Here is a 14,545-nt window from a genome sequence, read left to right as displayed (position 1 = left end):
CTTAACAAATTCTCTTACGACTGCACAAATTTATTCTCTCAGCATTCTGGAGGCTAGAAGTCCAAAGTCAGCCTCACTAGGCTGGAAGTCAAGGTGCTGAGGCTCTCGGGCATCATCCATTTTCTCCTCTCTCGACTTCTGGTGGCTGCTGGTATTGCTTGGCTGGTGCAACTGAATTATTTATCAGTCCTGTTTTGAAAGTATGTGCACAGAAAATAATGCAATATTGAAAGTTTTTAGTTACAAGAACAAGAGGCCTCTCATCCATTGGTTTATTCCTCAAACACCCACAGTAGCTATGGTTATGTCATAGCCCGTGCCAGGAGTTGGCATCTTAATCTGGGTTTCCCACTTGAGAAGTCAGTTCTACAAAGGTGAGAAGCTGGAATTATGAGTTGCTGCTGGGAATCAAATCCAGCTGCTCTAATATGGGACATGGGCATCTCTGTCGGTGTCTTAACTGCTAGGCCAAAGGCCTGCACTGGAGTGTGTGAATGTTAAGATAGAAATATGCCTTAAAAACGGGTCTTTGTAGCAGGAACTGTATCAACCTCTGCCTTTGTCCAGTGTGTACACGCTGTCCATGAGGGTCGGCAGTAAAGGCCAGATAGGCTATTACACTCAGGCTCTTCTGTAGCAGGCGGGGCTAGCTGTGTAAGTCTCATGGCTGGGTTGTGATTCAAAGTGAGATATGACTTTCTCATCACTTTCTTAAAGAGAAATAGCTGCTGCTCCTTTTCTATTCCTTTGGGAAGGGATACAGACACATGGGGGGACCAGTCGACCAGGTAAAGATACCACTTGCTGGAATTTGGTTTAAATAGGACATTTCCCCCAGAACTCATACAGAAAGTTAAATCTCAAAATCTATTTTTCTTTTTTTTACAGGCAGAGTGGACAGTGAGAGAGAGAGAGACAGAGAGAAAGGTCTTCCTTTGCCATTGGTTCACCCTCCAATGGCTGCCGCGGCCGACGCAGCGCGCTGATCCGATGGCAGGAGCCAAGTACTTATCCTGGTCTCCCATGGGGTGCAGGGCCCAAGGACTTGGGCCATCCTCCACTGCACTTCCTGGCCACAGCAGAGAGCTGGCCTGGAAGAGGGGCAACTGGGCCAGAATCCAGCGCCCCAACCGGGACTAGAACCTGGTGTGCCGGTGCCGCAAGGCGGAGGATTAGCCTATTTAGCCATGGCGCCGGCTTGATGTCTTGGTTTTAACTACTCTTGTTTGTCTACTTAGTAAGACCTGTTGGATGATGGATATTAACACTACTTTGTATTGTTAGGTAGTTTTTAAAAAATTCTTCAATATTGTCTAAAATATAATAGCTTAAGTTGAGTCCTTGCAAGCTGATTATTTTTGCCTCCTCTACATTGCACTCACTTTGCATGCTTAGGAAGCCTTGTTTTACTGAGTGACTAGAGCAAGCCCATCATTAGTGTGAACAGATATCTGTGTCCTGCAGCAGTTGGTAGGGGGAAGTACTGAATTAATGCCTGCTGAGTGTGTGTGATTTGTAAAAATTACCTCTGGGGGCTGGTGCCTGCAGCACCAGCATCCCACATGGGCACCAGTTCAAGTCCCAACTGCTCCCCTTACCATCTAGCTCTGTGTTTATGGCCTTGGAAAGCAGTGGAGGATGTGCTTAGGCCCCTGCACCCACATGGAAGACCCAGATAGATACCAGGTTCTAGTCCCGGTCGGGGCACCAGATTCTGTCCCGGTTGCCCCTCTTCCAGGCCAGCTCTCTGCTGTGGCCAGGGAGTGCAGTGGAGGATGGCCTAAATGCTTGGACCCTGCACCCCATGGGAGACCAGGATAAGTACCTGGCTCCTGCCATTGGATCAGCGCGGTGCGCTGGCCGCAGCGTGCCAGCCGCAGCGGCGGCCATTGTAGGGTGAACCAACGGCAAAGGAAGACCTTTCTCTCTGTCTCTCTCACTGTCCACTCTGCCTGTCCAAAAAAAAAAAAAAAAAAAAAAAAACCAAAAAACAAAAAACAAAAACAAAAAAACAACAACAAAAACAAAACAAAAAACAGATAGAGCTCCAGGTTCCTGACTTTGATCTGGCCCAGCCCTGGCCATTGTGGCCATTTGGGGGAGTGACCCAGCAGATGGAAGAGTGCACCCTTTCTGCCTCTGCCTCTCTCTCTATGTCTCTGCCCCCCAACCTCTCTGTCCCACCTGCCTCTCTGTCTGTCTGTCTCTGCCTCTCTCTCTGTCTCTGCCCCTCTCTCTGTCTGCCTCCCCCTTTGCTTCTCTCTCTCTCTCTCTCTCTGCTTCTCTCTCTCTTCCTCTGTCTGCTTCTCTCTCTACCTCTCACCCTTTCTCCCTCTCTCTCTCTGCCTTTCAGACTTTTTTTTTTAAATGGGATGCCTCTGGTGCTGGCATCCCATATGGGCACCGGTTCAAGTCTTGGCCACTTGACTTCCAATCTAGCTCTCTGCTATGGGCTGGGAAAACAGTGGAAGATGGCCAAGTTCCTGGGCCCCTGCCCTTGCGTACAAGATCCAGAAGAAGCTCCTGGCTTTGGATTGGTCCAGTTCTGGCCACTGCGAGTGGCCAGTGGATGGAAGACCTTTCTGTCTCTCTCTTCCTCTTTAACTCTGCTTCTCAAATGAATAAAATCTTAAAAAAAAAAAAAATAGAAAAATCCGGGCCGGCGCCGCGGCTCACTAGGCTAATCCTCCGCCTTGCGGCGCCGGCACACCGGGTTCTAGTCCCGGTCCGGGCGCTGGATTCTGTCCCGGTTGCCCCTCTTCCAGGCCAGCTCTCTGCTGTGGCCAGAGAGTACAGTGGAGGATGGCCCAGGTGCTTGGGCCCTGCACCCCATGGGAGACCAGGAAAAGCACCTGGCTCCTGGCTCCTGCCATCGGATCAGCGTGGTGCGCCGGCCGCGGCGGCCATTGGAGGGTGAACCAATGGCAAAGGAAGACCTTTCTCTCTGTCTCTCTCTCTCACTGTCCACTCTGCCTGTCAAAAAAAAAAAAAAAAAAAAAAAAAAGAAAAAAAAAAAGAAAAATCCAACCTCTGGCACACTGGCTGTCAGAAATCTCTCCTAAATCATATTGAAAATGTATAAAATTTTTGAGTACTTTTTATTTCATAAAATAAAAACTTATTTGAAAGGCAGGATGACATAGAGAGGGACAGAGAGCTTCCATTTGCTGATTCACTCTCCAGATGGCTGCAATGGCCAGAGCTGGACCAAGCTGAAGCCAAGAGCTTTCGAGTCTCCTATTTGGGTGGCAGGGACCTGAGTACTTTGGCCATCTTCCACTGCTTTCCCAGGAGCATTAGCAGGGGGCTGGTTCAGAAATGGAACACTGCGATTTGAACTGGCATTCACGAGATGGCAGCACTGCAGGCAGTGCCTTAACCCACTGTGCCACAACGCCAGCCCCAAGGTTATATTTTGCAAAACCAATTCATCTCAGTTATTGACACACTGAAAGTGAAAAGAAGAAAAAAGCTTTAAAAACTTACTATCTAGTTAGTGACTTGTCATTTATCCAATGAATTATTTTTCTATGAATATATGCATGTTTATTAAAATCCAACTGCATCATATGTAGTTTTATAACTTCTCCCTTAAAAGAAAAAAAAAACAAGCCATTTGGTAAATAATCTGAATTCTGACTGACTATAGTATGCTTGGAAGGTGTAGGAGACAGATGGGATGGTCTTAGGGAAGTGGGTATCATACTGGGTGAATTGGGGCTTAATGCATAACGCATACTCTGCACATCTCTTAGTGGTGTGAGGTAGGGAAGAAGGAACAGCATTGACTGGTATCTTCTGTAGCAACTTTCTTAATATTTACAAGCCTGAGGATTTGCTTAGGTAATTTTATGACCCTATTCAACTCTGAATTACAGGCTGTTTATTTTTTTTCTCTCTTTGATGGCAGTGATGAGAGAATTGTTTGTGTAGGGCAGTCAAAGTAAGAATCCAACTGCTCTTTTGCTTACAGCTGTTCTTTGGAAAAGGCAAGAGGACTGGAGTGCTGAGCTCTTACATGGCCAGGCATTATTTTAAGCAAATTCCTGTGGGGTAGACACTGCTAGCTCCTTAGTCTAATTTTTCATGTTAGAAATGGAGCCTGTGAGAGATTAGGCAATTTTTCCTAGTTATTAGAGCTAGTCAGTGTCAGAGTTGAAATTTAAACCCAGTCTGAGTTCTAAGCCTGCCTTTTAATCACTGTGCTTATTGTCTTCCAGAATGAAACTAATTTACATTTAAAAAACATACTTTTTAAAATTGACAAATCAAAACTGTATATATTGATTGTGAACAACATGATGTTTTGAAATATTTATACACTGGAATGGCTCATTTGCACTCATTAACATGGTGTATTACCTCACATACTTATTTTTCCTTCTCAAAATCTATTGTGATTTTGAAAATATATTAACTCTAGTCACCATGTTTTACAATAGATGAAACTAATTTGCTTTTGTGTCTTATTCTTCAAATACCCAAATTCCCTGAAATTTGTGCCACTGTGGATTAGAAGACACACCATTATTTTATACGCCAATAACAATGAAAAGTGTAGCTGTTGGTAATTGTAAGGTACATCTTCATTTCTGAGAAGTTATAATGTGAGAAGCATGTAAGCCTTACAATGTACGACATACGATTGTGGGACTAATTGAAGCAAGAGGCTGATGCCACTCGTATGGCGGCGCCGATGATGTGGATTCTTGTTGGTCTAGTACATTCTCAGGGGTGAATTCTAGCAGGCAGGCAGGGCCATACATAATTTTCAACTCGCTTTGCAGAAAGAGTGGTTGTGGAGCTGGATTTGTGGCTGCAGTTGGGTAAGTCATTATTATTCCTGCCGATGGTCCCAGAAGCTTACAAGCACACAGCTGCCCAGAGCTACTAGAAAATAATAATGGAAAAAGGGAATGGGGGAATAACGGATGAGGCGTGTGCAGCACTTTGTATCTGCGACTCCCAGCATTGGACACATACACCTGGCGGTTCTTTGCCTGTGATGATGGATTGAATGGCGGCAGCAGCAACACTGTATGATTTCTAGGAAACATCAGCCACAAAATTATAGCCGAAGAAGGAAATTAAATCAGTTCAGCAGAATTCTTCCAGGAGGGTAGAACAAGACCAGCAGAGGACCGAACACAGGGCCTTGCGAAAGTCCTGCAGTGAGGGGGCAAGGAGGAGAAGCAAGGACAGAAATGCATGAGGGGAGAAGGAGGAGAGAGGACTACATCACAGAAGGCAAAGATGTAAAGGAGAGACTGATCTTCCACCTAATAGTTTACTCCCCAAATGGCTATGACTGTGTCTGGCTAAAGCCAGGAGCTTCATCTGGGTCTCCCACGTGAGTGCAGGGGCCCAAGCACTTGGGTTGTCTTCTGCTTTCCCAGGAACATTAACAGGGAGTTAGATTGGAAGTGGAGCAGCTGATATTCAAACCAGCACCCATATGGGATGCTGGCGCTGCAGGCCTAGACTTTAACTCATTGTGCCACAGTACCAGCTCTTTGTATTTTCTAACAGATATATTTATTTGAAAGGGAGAGTTAGATTGATCTTCCATCTGCTAGTTCACTCCCCAAATGGCTCCAATGGCTGGGGCTGGACATACTCAAGACAGGAGCCAGGTACTCCATGGGGGTGTCAGGAGCCCAAACACTTGGACCATCATCCTCTGCTTTCCCAGGTGCATTGGCAGGGAGCTAGTTTGGAAGTGGAGCATGTGGGACTTGAACTGGTGCTCTTGTGGGACATAGGCCATGGCATCACTTGCTAACCCACAATGCCAGGGAGAGTTTCTTAAAGGCAGAGGGGTGGTCAGTAGGAATCTAATGATGGCAAGGGCTCTGATGAAAGACTGCTTGCTGGTCAAGGTGTTTCATGGGTCTTGGGTGTATAAGGAGATGAGAAGGCAATCTGAGAGCAGACTTCTTTCCCTTAGCTGTTTATGCAAGTGTTACAGATCTAATGGTGGTGTCATCTTCTCAATCCCACCGAACAAGCAGTGACATGCTCACTCTTGTCATGCTCTCTCCAGCCCCACAGCTCACTTCTCCCAGCTGATCACCTGTCGCCTTGTGTTTCAGGATTATGCCTGTGTCTCAGCCTCAGCTTTCACCATCACCTTGACCTCATTCCTCCACTCCATGTACATTCATGGGTGACTTTACTCCTGACTGTATCCTTAGTCCTAATCTTCTCCACCCTCAACATGCTTTTTGGAACAAAAGCTCATTTAAACGTATGGTTTCAAAAATTAACATCTATTTCTTTAAAGATTTATTATTTGAAAGGCAGAGCTACAGAGAGGCAGAGGCAGAGAGAGAGAGAGAAAGCGAAGTCTTCCATCCACTGGTTCACTCCCCAGATGGCCGCAATGGCTGGAGCTGTGCCGGTCCAAAGCCAGGAGCTGCCTCTGGGTCTTCCAAGTGGGTGCAGGGGCCTAAGGACTTGGGCCATCTTCTACTGCTTTCCCAGGCCATAGCAGAGAGCTGGATTGTAAGTGGAACAACTTGAACTGGCACATCCCACATGGGATGCTGGCACTTCAGGTGTCGGCTTCACCCACTACACTACTATGCCGGTCCCCTATTTGTTCTTTTTTTTTTTTTTTTTTTTTTTTTTTTTTGACAGGTAGAGTTTTAGACAGAGAGAGAGACAGAGAGAAAGGTCTTCCTTCTGTTGGTTCACCCCCCGAAAATGGCTGCTATGGCCGGCGTGCTGTGCCGATCTGAAGCCAGGAGCCAGGTGCTTCCTCTTAGTCTCCCATGCAGGTGCAGGGCCCAAGCACTTGGGCCATCCTTCACTGCACTCCTGGGCCACAGCAGAGAGCTGGACTGGAAGAGAAGCAACCGGGACAGAATCCGGCGCCCTGACCAGGACTAGAACTCGGGGTGTCGGTGCCGCGGGCAGAGGATTAGCCTAGTGAGCAGTGAAGCCGGCCAACCCTATTTGTTCTTTTTTTTTTTTTTTTTTTTTTTTTTTTACAGGCAGAGTGGACAGTGAGAGAGAGAGAGAGAGAGACAGAGAGAGACAGAGAGAAAGGTTCACCCTCCAATGCCACCGCGGCCGGCGCGCCGCAGCCAGAACACCGTGCTGATCCGAAGCCAGGAGCCAGGTGCTTCTCCTGGTCTTTCATGGGTTGCAGGGACCAAGGACTTGGGCCACCCTCCACTGCACTCCCTGACCACAGCAGAGAGCTGGCCTGGAAGAGGGGCAACCGGGACAGAATCTGGTGCCCCGACCGGGACTACAACCCGGTGTGCTGGTGCTGCTAGGCGAAGGATTAGTCTATTGAGCCACGGCACTGGCCCCTATTTGTTCTTAATGCCTAAAACACTTCTGTAGTTCAAGCTTCTCACCTCAATTTCTGACTCAGTTTCCCTCTTTTCCCTCCCTCCTTCCTCCTTTCCTTGCTTCCTTTCATTCTGTTTGATAAATATTCTTTTCTAAAGACTTAATTGAAAGGTAGAGTGCCAGGAAGAGAGGGAGAGATGGGTCTTGCATCACTGGTTCACTCCTAAATGCCTGCAAAGGTTGGGCTGAGCCATGCTGAAGCCATAGGTCAAGAACTCAGTGCAGATCTCCCACAAAGGGTGACAGGAACCTAAGCACTTGGGCCATCATCTGCTGCCTCCCAGGTGCAGGAAATTAGACTGGGAGCTGAGTAGCTTGGACTCAAATGAGGCACTCGGAGATGGAATGTAGGCACCCCCAACTGCACATTAACCTGCTGGGCCACAATATTTAGCCCCTGACCAATAAAAATATTGACTGCCTTTTAAATATTTCATATGTCTGGCTGTTAAGTCCTCTTACATGTTTAATTCTTTTAAATATGATAATTAAACATGATCATATGGCCAGCTTAACTTTTAGTGACAATATAATATATATACAAACTTAGAAAACTTTAAACTTGAAATTTTTTTAAAAAGTTGTTTGAAAGGTAGAATGAGGAGAAACAGAGCTCTTCCATCCACTGATTCACTACCCAAGTGCCCACAACAGCCAAAGCTAGGCCAGGCCAAAGCTAGGAACCAAGAATTCCATTAAGGTCTACCATGGCGTGTCAGGAGCTCAACACTTGAGCCATCTTCTACTGTTTCCAAAAAATCAATTGGAAGTGGGGTACCTGAGACTTGAACTTGGGATGCAGACATTCCAAGCAATGGCTGAACCTGTTAGACCAGAATGCCTGCCCTTCAACTTAAAATCTTAAGTCTCAATTTCTCAGGTATACATGTTAAGTAGGAATGGCCAGGTTGATAAGCAACTCTGACCAAATTCTTTAAAATGTTATCTTAGCTCAGGCTGCTGTAACAAAATACAATAAACTTGGAGGCATGTCAACAATAGAGATCTATATCTGTCAGCTGTAGAGATTGGAGGTCTGAGATTAAGATACCAGAAGGGTAGGGTTCCAGGGAGAGCACTTCTCTGTTGCCCACTGCCTACTACCTGTGTAGTCTCACATGGTAGGGAGAGGGGAAATACTGTTTCTTTTATTTATTTTTTAGATTTTTAAAAATTTTTATTTATTTGAAAGAGTTACAGAGAGATAGAAACAGAGAGAAAGGTCTTCTATCTGCTGGTTCACTCCCCAAATGGCTGCAATGGCCGGAGCTTCTTCCAGGTCTCCCATGTGGGTTCAGGGGCCCAAGGACTTGGGCCATCTTCTTTTGCTTTCCCAGGCCATAGCAGAGAGCTGGATTGGAAGAGGAACAGCTGGGACTAGAACTGGCGCCCATATGGGATGCTGGTGCTTCAGGCCAGGGCTTTAACTTGCTGCACCACAGCGCCGGCCCCTGTTTCTTCTTTTATAAGAGCACCATCTCACTCATGAGAGTAGACCCCTCATGATCTAATTGCCTTCCAAAAGCTCCATTTCCAAATACTACCACATGGGATTAGATTTTAACATGAATCTTAGGGGGCACAGATATACAGTGTGTAATAAGCATTATGAGTACTACACTAGTGTGTATGGATTCCTTAATATCAAGATATTGGTAATAACTATTTCATTATTTTAAACATTTCTGTACTTCATTCTATATCCTGGGGTAGACACTTAACATAATGGTTAAGACACTAGGATGCCTGTGTATCATATCAAAGTGCCTAGGTTCATGTTCTAGCTCTGTTCCTGATTCCAGCTTCCTGCTAATGCACACTTTGGCACACCTGCAGCAGGCCATGGCTTAAGTAGCTCCATCCCTGCCTCTAACATGGGAAACACAGATTGAGTTCCAGGATCCTGGCTTTAACCTGGGCAGGCCCTGGATATTGTAGGCATTTGGGCAGTGAACCAGTGGGTGGGAGATGTCTGTCTCTCTTTAGTTCTATGCCATTCAAATAAGTTAAATAAGTAAAAATTTATTTAAAGATTTATTTATTCACTTGAAAGTCAGGGAGAGAGAGAGAGAGAGAGAATATCTTCCACTTTCTGGTTCACTCCTCAGATGGCCGCCATGGCTGGAGTTGTGCTAATGTGAAGCCAGGAGCCAGGGCTTCTTCCAGGTCTCCCATGCAGTTGCATGGGAGTTGGACCATCCATGCAGTTGGGCCATCTTCTACTGCTTTCCCAGGTCATAGCAGAGAACTGGATTGGAAGTGGAGCAGCCAGGACTTGAACTGGCGCCCATTTGGGATGCTGGCACTGTAGGCGGCGCCTTTATCTGCTACGCCACATTTTTACAATACGTAAAAATTTAAGAACTTCGAAGCTGAATCCTCCCAAGAGTAAATACATGTCCACTAAAGAACAATTACATCCAGAGAATGAAGTGGAACCCATGTCTGCAACATAATAATATCCTAAATCTGATCTAATTGCTGTCAGTGACTCTATAGCTTAAAGAAGTGGCTACGCAATTCTGTGTCATTTAGAGTCAAGTTGTATATTCCCATGCCTTCTGTCTCCTTACTCCGTGCATGGAGTCTCACCCATTGATTGGATTTTGCATACTGTTTTTTGTTGTTGTTGTTGTTGTTGTTCTAAAGGTTCCTGAACTTTGCATAGATTTCCTGTCTAGGAGAACCAAGTAATTCTTAGATACTGAAATTATTTCTGGGGCTGGTGTTGTGGTGCAGCAGGTTAAGGCAGCAGCTGTGTTATGAGCATCCCATATAGTCACTGAGTGAAGTTCCAGCTGTTTCACTTCCCATCTAGCTCCCTCCTAATGTGCCTGGGAAAGCAGCATAGGATGGCCCAAGTACTTGGGCCCCTGCTACCTATGTGGGAGACAGGATGGAGTTCCAGGCTCCTGGCTTTGGCATGGCCAATTGCGGAATGAACCAGTGGATGGAAGATCTGTCTCTCTTCTCTCTCTAACTCTACCTTTCAAATAAATCTTAAAAAAAATTTATTTCCATTGCCTATGTCACCAGCATCCCATATGAATGCCAATTTGAGTTCCAACTGTTCCATTTCCTATCTAGTTCCCTGCTAATGTGCCTGGGAAAGTAGCAGATGATGGCCTAAGTACTTAGGCCCCTGGGACACCAGGATGGAGTTCCAGGCTCCTGGCTTCAGCCTAGCCCAGCCCTGGCCATTGCAGCCATCTGGGGAGTGATACAGGAGAAGGAAGATTCTCTCTCTCTCTCTCTCTCTCTCTTAATTCTTCCTTTTAAAGTTTAAATTATTTCTGACTTAATTCTGAGGATTTCTCATGGAACAGTCAAAACTTCCACTCTTGAAAGAAACCTCACAAATATACAATCAATGTTAGGTCCATTAATGGCTTGGCTGAGTGTGCAAATGGGTACCAAGTAACACAAAGGAATTTTCATAACTAGTGCTTACTTTTTCTCTTCAAAGTGTAGCGTAGTGGTTTAAAGCATGGGTATGCATTCAGACAGTCCTGGATTTCTAGTTTCTCACAGTTAACTCTGACACTGAGCTAATTATTAACTTGAGCTGCAGTAACTTGTCCATAAAATGGAATAGCAGCACCATTGTAGAGTTTTTGGATACAAGATTGTATATGTAAATATAGCAAAGTATATGGTGAATATGCGTACATATACTATACATTTGTGTGCTCCACAAATTCATTTTTTGAAGCCCTGTCCCCCAAGACTTAGAGTGTGACTATATTTGGAGATAAAGCCTTTAGCGATCTTTAAGGAGTAGGCATTTAGCCTGGTAGTTGATGTCCACGTCGGGACCAGCGTAGTGACACAGCAGGTTAAGCCGCTGCCGTGGTGCCAGCATTTCCTATTGAAGCACCTGTTTGAGTCCCGCTACTCTGCTTCTGATCTAGTTCACGGCTAATGTGCCTGGGAAAGCAGCAGATTATAATGGCCCAAGTGTTTGAACCCCTGCCACCCATGTGGACCCAGATGGAGTTCTGGCTCCTGGCTTCAGCTTGATTTGCCATCATTTTGGCCATTTGGAGAATGAACCAACAGGTGGAAGATTTGTCTATCCATCTCTCACTCTGCCTGTAAGATGAATGCAACTTTTTTTTTTTTCTTAAAAGGCTGCTAATGTCCCATGTTCAGCTTAGTTGTTAAGATGCCATGCCCTATGTTGAAATACCTGGGTTCTGTTCCTGCCTCTGGCTCCTGACTCAGATTTCTTGCCAATGAAGACCCGAGAGGCATCAGTGATGGATCAAGAACTAGGATGTCATCACTCACGTGGGAGACCCAGGTTGTGTGCCTGGCTTTGAATCCCACAGACACTGCAGTCATCTAGCAGAGTGAACCAGTGGAAAGGAGCTTCTCTTCCTGCCTGTGTCTCTACCTCTCAAATAAAATAATCAGGAGGTAATTAAGTTAAAATCAAGGGTGGGCCCAATCCAAAGGGGCTGGTGTCCTGATAAGAAGAGGAGGTTAGGAACAGACACTGGGGCCTATATGGCACATAGTGATGGCCCTGGGAAAAGCAGCCAGAGGATGGTCTCACAGGCCAAGGAGAGAAGTCTCAGCATCAAGCAATGCTGCCAGCACCTTGATCTTGCACTTCCAGCCTCCAGAACTACAAGAAAATACATTACTGTTGTTTGAGCCCTCCAGTGCGTGGTGTTTTGCTGTGGTGCTCCAGGAAATTCTGTTATAGATGTAGTCATCACTCAATATCTGGGGGGAACTGGTTCCTATAGCACCTTGGGTGCCCAGAACCACAGATGCTCAAGCCCTTTGTATAAAATGAGTAGGATTTGTGTGTAACCTCCACCCATCCTCCTGTATATTTTAAGTCATCTTTAGATTACTTGCAAAACCTCCTATAAGTATATTCTCTGAAAATAGTTGTTATATACTGTGTTGCTTAGGGAATAATGACAACAAAAAAATTACATGCTTAAGACAGATGCAGTTTCCCCCCAGTATTTTCTTTCTGTAGTTGGGTGAATCCATGTATGCAGAACCAGGGGACTGGAGGGCTCTTGGCCCAGTGTCCCAGCTCAATATAATGGTAGTCTTTATAACTGCTATTCATCTTTCCCATGAAACTGCAAAGAATGATTATCCTGCTCATAACTTGCCACCTGTTCATTGCAGTCCAGGATAAGGCAAGCTGGAGGAAGTCCCTGGCTTGCTGGGCTGCCAGAGTGCCACAGCCGGGCTAGGAGCTGTACCTGAACTTCAGGCAGGTGTCCTGGCTTCTCCTGGGGCTCTGTTCCCAGGTCTGTCATCTTCTATATGATGTGTCTCTCACTGAACTGTGCATTGTGCATCTTCATATCACGGACACCTAGCTGAGAAATAAGTTCCCTGAGAGTTTAGGTTTATTTATCTTGTTAACAACTGCAAAGATAACATTGCAGATTGGGCAGCAGCTTTTGTGTTTAGTCTCAAACCTCTTCCCGGAATCTGTGCCAGGGCTGCCTAGCATTGTGGTCAGCTGGGGCTTTCTTAGCTGCTTCAAAGGGTAAAACACAGTCTGTTTAACTTGCCAGGGATCATATAACACAGAGGCCTGGTTACATCAGAGGCCTGTAGCATGCTTGCTTCACTCACCTGTAAACTGCAAATATCTCTTCTCATGATAAGGTTTCTGATACCTTTGTTCTTTCAGAAACTCAAGCAATTAGCCAAGTAGGGCCTGGCAGTAACCCTTAGCCAGTGGCAAAGGGTCAGATATTACCTGGGTTGTTGTTTCTGTTTATAACAGGATGATACAATTTACTGAGAGAAAAAGGTTTTAACTGTCACTCTAGATTTTATTCCCTTGTGTGTGACTTGGCAGGATGCTGACGCTGTGTCCATCTTGAAGGTCATTGCTGACCACATATGTGCCCCGAACTCTCCAACTAAGTGACAACAGCACAGCTTCTTGGCTATATCTTATTGCTTTTTCACAATGACAGGTTGTAAGCCATTCCTGCACAAAAAAACTGCAATGCCTTTGGCTTCTTTGGCAACAGTTTCCATCTTGGCTTTTTTTTTTTTTTTTTTTTCCTTTTTAAAGAGTGATTCAATTTACTTGAAAGAGGGACGGAAAGAAAGATTTTCCATCCATTTACTCACTCCCTAATGACTGCAACAGCCAGGTCTTGGCCAACTTGATGCCAGGATCCAGGAACTCCATCCTGGTCTCCCATATGGATGGCAGAGGCCAAGCACCTGGACCATCTGCTGCCTTCCAAGGGATATTAGGAGGGAGCTGGATCAGAAGCTGAGGAGCTGGGACTCAAACTAGCACTCTATGTAGTGCTGGTGTTGCAGACTGTGGCTTAGCCTGCTGCACCACAACGCTACATAGCCCCTATATCTTCACCTTTTTTATTTGACAAAATAAAAAATAGAGAAAAGAAAAAGTAGAGAATGTTGTTGATGATCTCGCACTGGATGTAGATATTTTATAAAGTAATGTCACACTTTTGTTCTGGTAGGTACCTTTAATGTATTCTAAACAACTTTAGAATATACTAGAAAACTATAAAACTGTAAGGAAAAGGAAAGAGAATTATTGCAAGAAAATGTGAAATACCCGGGCAGATTTTTAGCTCAACATTTAAGGTGCCTGCATCCCATGTGAGAGTAACTCTTTTCCATTCCTGGCTTGGGCTCCTGATTCTAGCTTCCCACCCTGGCAAACCCTGGGAGGCAGCACTTACGGCTCAAGTAACTGTGTTCCTTCCACCTATGTAGGAGACCTGGGTTGAGTTCCTGGCTCCTGGCTTCTGACCTGGTCCAGCCTTGGTCATGTGGGCCTTTGTGAAATGAAGTAGCCAGGGAGTCTTGCTCTTTCTCTATTTGCCTGCCTCTCAAATAAAAATTTTTAAAGAGAAAATGTAAAATGCCATAATTTCTTTAAGAGAAAAATTTACAATAGAATTAAATGAGTCAATATCAATGTATTGCTTTAGATTTAAACTGTCTTAAATGTTCACATAAAACATTGTTTTATAGCTAGTAATGTGTTTTCAGTAGCAGTATAATATAATTTTTTTGTTTTGCTTACATATAATCATATTAACCTCCTACCATTTTGCTTCCTATACTCATACACACTTTTAAAATAATTATCCTAAAAGAAAAGAAAAACATGTCAAATCCTCACACTCCCTGTTAATGTCTATTTATT

This window comes from Oryctolagus cuniculus, chromosome 13 (assembly GCF_051225735.1).
Source record: "Oryctolagus cuniculus isolate XC-2025 breed Fujian yellow rabbit chromosome 13, ASM5122573v1, whole genome shotgun sequence".
Taxonomy (NCBI): domain Eukaryota; kingdom Metazoa; phylum Chordata; class Mammalia; order Lagomorpha; family Leporidae; genus Oryctolagus; species Oryctolagus cuniculus.
Note: the sequence above shows the minus strand (reverse complement) of the source record.